We start from the raw sequence: 6,000 nt of genomic DNA, 5'->3' as shown, positions 1-6,000 counted from the left end.
AATTCAGAAAGATACATAATATATATAGTAATCATAACTTTGTTGTAGATATAAAGTAGATGATACCCAACCAACAATCTAAAACTGCTGAGAATCAATTAAACTCTTGCAGAAACAGAAAGAAACAGGTGCATAAATACACCGGTAATCATTTGGCCAAGCTCCTGGAGTACAATCACAGGGAGATAGGAGCAATAATAAAAACAAAGCACTCAAGACCATGATGGCAAAACCTGCAAAATAAGCTGACCCAAGCTAGTGTGAGATCAAGGAACCTGATTTGATAACAAAGAAACTACATAAGACTTAACTATACTCCCTTAATATACGGGACAATGGTGATTCTAAGATAATAAATGCACAAACTGAGTTAGTATAGCCCATTATATATGAAGAGATACCTTGTCAGCTGAGACACAGGTTTTGAGAGGTAGAGAGGTGTCTTAGTTCTGCCTCAAGTGGATGAAGGGAGAAACTTAGTAGACACCTGCCCGAGCAACAGATGAGTGGTAGGGGAACAGAGGAGATGAGGGGTGGCAAGCAGGAAATGGAACATAACCCTTTACAATAGCTACAAACAACATAAAGTATCTTAGCGTAACACTTACCAAACAAGTAAAAGACCTATATAATAAGAAGTTTGTGGCTATAAAGAAAGAAATTAAGGAAGATACCAGAAAATGGAAAAATCTCTCCCATGTTCTTGGATAGGTAGGATAAACATAGTAAAAATGGCAATCTTGCCAAAAGCAATCTACAGATTCAATGCAATCTCCATTAAAATCCCATTCAATTCTTCAGTGTCCTTGAACGGATTATAATCAACTTTATATGGAAAAACAAAAGACCCAGGAACTTCAGGAGGCATCATCATTCCTGACTTTAAGCTCTTCTACAGAGCTATAGTTCTGAAAACAGCCTGTTATTGTCAAAAAAATATACAGGTAGACCAATGGAATCAAATTGAAAATCCTGATATTAACCCACACACCTATGAGCACCTGATTTTCGACAAAACATCTAAAATTATACAATGGGGCAAGGACAGCATCTTCAACAAACAGTGCTGGAACAATTGAATGTCGGTGTGTAGATAACTACAGAGATTACTATAAGGTCCCTCACACATGGCGGAAAGGAGAAGATCCCCAGAGCACATGGGAATTGGGGGGGGGGGGCAGTGAATGGAGAAAGAAATAGGAGAAAGTGAAAGGGAAGAGAGGAAAACATGTGTGACTAGGAAGATTCAGTCTGCATAGGAATAAAGACAGAAGAGAGAGAGAGAGTGAGAGAGGCAGTGAGACAGAGAGACAGAGGGAACATAAAAGAGGCAGCTATTATTGGTCTGAAGAGAAAACTGAACCAAAATAAAATTCTAGAGACGTACAAAACTGATTCCAACTAATAATTAGAGCAACCATGAAAAGGCTACCATAAATGTCTTTCCCTAATAGTGCGATCAACAACTGACTTATCCACCATCATGGAGTCCTGATCTCGTCCCTGTTTGAAACAGAATAAAACATCTATAACTAAACATTGAGTCATACTAGAATCCAGATGCAGAGAGTGACAACAAGACCAGATTGCACAAACACCTAGAGACAGCTGACCTGAACTAGGAGGAGCTAATTGGCCCCCCAGATTTATAGCTGGGAATACAGCATGGGACTGACTCAGAACCCCCTTAATATGGTTCTCAGCTAAAAGGACTGAGCTGTCTAAGGGACCTGATAGAGTGGGCCCGGGATGTATTCATGGTGCACAAAATGACCTTGCAGACACATCCCACATGGAGCGATATGGCCTTAACCTAGAGCGAGAAGTCCTAGTCCCTACTTCAAATTACTTGACAGATCTACATGACCCCACCTGGATAGCATAGCCCTACCTGTGGAATGTGCATTGTGGGATGGGAGGGGAGGCAGGTCAGGGAACAAGTGAGGGGGGGGGAGTGTCAGCGGGAGGGAGGGAGTGGAAACTGGGATCAACATGTAATATATAGCCTCAAAATACATTTGGCTTTAAGGCAATCTTACCTGACAAGTCCCTCAATTGTTGCTCTTGAGATGTTACATTTCTATTGATTAAAATTATTGCCTGCCCTTGTCACATATCCCCCCCCAAAAAAATAATGCAACCAACTTAAAGGGAACTGATATTTGATCAAGATTTCACTAAAAGAAGGGAAGCAGCTTACTTTGAGTATACAATATTTATCATCCTTATTTGTTACATTCTATAAATGGTTGAATATCTGTAGAAAAAATTTTCTGCCAAAGTAAAAAAAAAAAAGAAAGAAAAAGTTTAATGCAATTATCAATTACACTAAATGAGGCAAGCCTAAACTACAGGAAAATTTTCTACACAGAAATAAATAATCAACATCACATGAGAGAAAGGAAATGAAACACATAAAACCTAGAAATATTGGACAGCATAAACAATCACATATAAAAGCAATAATGCACTTAAATCAGATATTAAAAAGATACTGATAATTAATAGTTTTGAAAATCAAAATAACATATTTTTGTAAGACCCTCAGAATGAGAAGTCTTCCAGGTTCGGTTGATACCCCAAGAACTCAATGTCCAGTCCAGTTGCTGCAAAACGCAAGAGGCTTTAATGAACAGGAAACATTTGCGCAAATGGGCTCCTCCAGCAGGCAGGCTAGGGAGAAGCCCCCTCCCTTGGGCCCAGGTGTTTTTAAAGGCAAACCCACACGTTTAGGGAGGAGGTGGGACCCTCTGTCCATTGAGTACATGACCCTTGCAGGCCAGATGGTCTGCTATTAGGGTCAGAAGACCTTAGGGCCTCAAGTGTGTTAATTAATCTTGTCTGGGCAAACCAGAGTTATAGCTATCTCTTGACCCTATTTACCACCTGTTGACTCACAGGAAAGGAGGGGCAGTGTGAATTCTTCTTATCTCAGGGCCTTGTGAGAGGAAGCTAGCAAATTCCAAGGAACAGATATTGGTTTCTAGGTTAGTCCATCATTAACCTTACTTTTTAGGTCTTTCATTTTTAATATGTTGAAAACTTGCCTATACTGACTTCAAAAAATTCACACTTCCCTAGAGAGAACAACATTTGCAGCACAAGTTCTGATAGATATTAATAATAAAATTTGGAGTCAGCTCTCAGAGGGTGAAAGCTGATGGATCTCAGAAGCAGAGCCGTGTGAGCCTCTAGAGTTATTACCTCTACCGGTGTTCAGACCAAAGGACCATTCCTGTTGTCACAAGGCCTTCTCAATTGACTGCTGTCTTTATGAAAGGTCAGAATGACTGCTCAGACTGAGCACCCTCACTGCAAGCCCTCCTGTCTCCTCCCACATTATATTCCCCTCTGTCCAGTCATATCCCTCCTTTCTCACCATGGACAGTGCTGGGATTAAAGACATGCCATCTCAGTGCTGGGATAACATTTCTGTTAGCAGTTTCTCTTTTAGGTGGAGTCTTTCTCTCTCCCTCCCTCTCTCCCATTTTTAATGGCTTTCCCTCTTCCTCTCCCTATGTTTCTCTGTAGATATCTCCCTAACGCTCTCGCTCTCCCTTTTTCTCCAATCGCTCTTTCTCTAATAGGCCAGAGTGGCATTGAGCTAATAGATACATGTATCTTTCTCCTAAGAGGTGGGATTAAATCTGTGTCCCACAGCTGCCTGTTTATGGATGACCTTGCATACTTCATTTCCTGCATGTATGGCTAACTAATGTCTTAGGTGTGTGACTAACTTGTGACTGAGTGTATGTAGTAACTAGTGGCTTTGTGTGGGTGGGCTAACTAATGACTTGGCACTTAACCAGGTGTGTAGTTACCTAATGACACATCTCTGTGTGGCGCCTGCGCTGCTGTCAAAGCCCGAGAAGCTGGGGATTGTGTAGATGTTAATAACACAGTACTCTTGTTTGATATTAAGCAGGTTCTTTATTATTTTCCTTTTAGTCTGGGGGCTAGCTTATATACCACAGCACGAGATGGAGGAGGGGGAACCAGAGCCTGTGGGTAGTCATCTCAGTTTCCAAGAACAGGTGGTTAGTGTGCATTCAGGGTTGCAGAAGCCAAAGGAACATTAGCATTTTGCATTACAAAACATGTCTCCAGTTTTCCAGCTGTTACAGCTGCCTGCCCTGACAGCAGAAGGAGGGGGGAGTAATTCTTAGTCTAGGTCTTAATTCTTACAATTCCCCCTCTTTTATTTTCTATGAGAGACCCCTAGCTTAGGTCTTGCATTGTGTGGTACCGCTTACCCCTCTTCAGGGGCCCCAGAAACCTCATGTTTTACGCTGGGGGGCTTCACTGCAAGTTGCCCGTCATGGGGCTACCTCATTTCTGCAGCATCTGTAAACAGACCTCATGACTATAGGGAGAGCCATGGGCCAGACTGTGTTTCTTTTGTTGAAAAGAACTGTCAGATCATGCATAGCACAAGAATCCCTACCCCAACAACTACTGGCTACAACTTGCTGAGAGACAATGTGCCATTCAAAATCTGTAACCAACCTCCAATCTGGGCCATGACATTCCACCTGCCATCTGCTGAAATAGGAGTAATTCAGGTCTTATTGACCTCTACTCTCTGGTCAGCCAAAACACTGGTAAAATTTACAAAAGATGAGACCCTGCCACCATTGAGGCTGTTGACCCCTACAGAGACATTTGCATTCCAATCAAGGTGATACAAGAGGAATGACAGAATGAAATCAGGAGGCCTGCTATACCAACCCCAAAACCCTAATTGTTCCTGAAGTAAGGCAGTTTGCTGATTTAAGTTAAAGAGTCAAAACTGAATATGAGAGTCCAAATCGAATAAGAGCATTCAAGCAGGGCATTCTCTGCAGTTAGGGCTTCACTGATTCTGCCCGCCAGCTGGTTAACAGCCTCCACATTGGCAGTGAACTGAGCCACAGAAATCCCTGCAATGACAGCAACAGTCACCTACACAGCAATGACAGGAATGTTGGCAGGGCAATATCAAAGTCCCTTCTTGGCTGTAGAGGATAATTTCTTCTCCCCCAAGTCGGTCTTCCATTATCATTGGGGCGAGGTCAGGAACTCGAACTACCAGGGAACTGTTGTCCCTCGGGGGCCATAAATTGCTCAGGAAGCAGGTTGTGGAAGAACTATTGAAAGATTTTCCCTCCCCCAAGGACCCTTTAAAGGTGGAGCACAGTGTCTCCAAGGCAAGTGCCTATGCAAGTCATAACTTCCTGGGGAGCTTCCAGCATAGGGGCCCTGATATAGGGGCCACATAGCAGCATTTTCCTGTTCCCACTGGAAGTTTATGTTATAGGACCTCTCTGAGTCCCCAGCAATTGTTCATGCTGGCATTGGGGTGAAAATCAGCAAGGGAGGCATTACTCAAATCTATGCATGAAACCAAGAATCACCCATTGGGAAATGGAGAAAAATTAAGCACTCTCTGGGAGCCAAGGCTCCCCTGAGTCAGGGAGGTCAAATTATTCAGTAATGAAGTTTCTATTGGCACATTGGCAACCAGTAGTCACAGGGAATGTTCTCTCCTCACTAACTGGCATCAGGATGTGGGTTTCCTAACCAAGGACCAAACCACTTGTTCCTCCATGGGTCAGGGATTCCAGTACAGCAGGATTAGATTCCTGATTATGATCCACAGGACGAACATGTTGTTCTGTTATCCAAATAGGTTACTCTGTTTCTGGGGGAAAAACGCAAACAGCCCCTCAGACCCTAGCTAATATTGGGGGTGGGCAGTTGCCATAGTCGTGTAATTATGTCTTTCCTTCTGACCCATCCCAATGTTTGGGAGCGTTTGTTCCAATGTTTCTCCATGGCAGGCAAGTTATTTTTATCTACAGTCAAAAAATTTAAATTATAAAGTATAGTGGATAATTGAGAATTGGGGGAGATCCTATATTTCCCCTTTTCTATTTTATTAAAATATTGTTTAAGGTTGGCATGAGTGTGTTCCACGATGGCTTGTCCCATAGAGTTCTGTGGGATGCCAAATGCATGATT

This window comes from Phodopus roborovskii, unplaced genomic scaffold, assembly GCF_943737965.1.
Source record: "Phodopus roborovskii unplaced genomic scaffold, PHOROB, whole genome shotgun sequence".
Taxonomy (NCBI): Eukaryota; Metazoa; Chordata; class Mammalia; order Rodentia; family Cricetidae; genus Phodopus; species Phodopus roborovskii.
The sequence above is the reverse complement of the archived record's forward strand: the minus strand, read 5'-3'. Positions refer to the sequence as shown.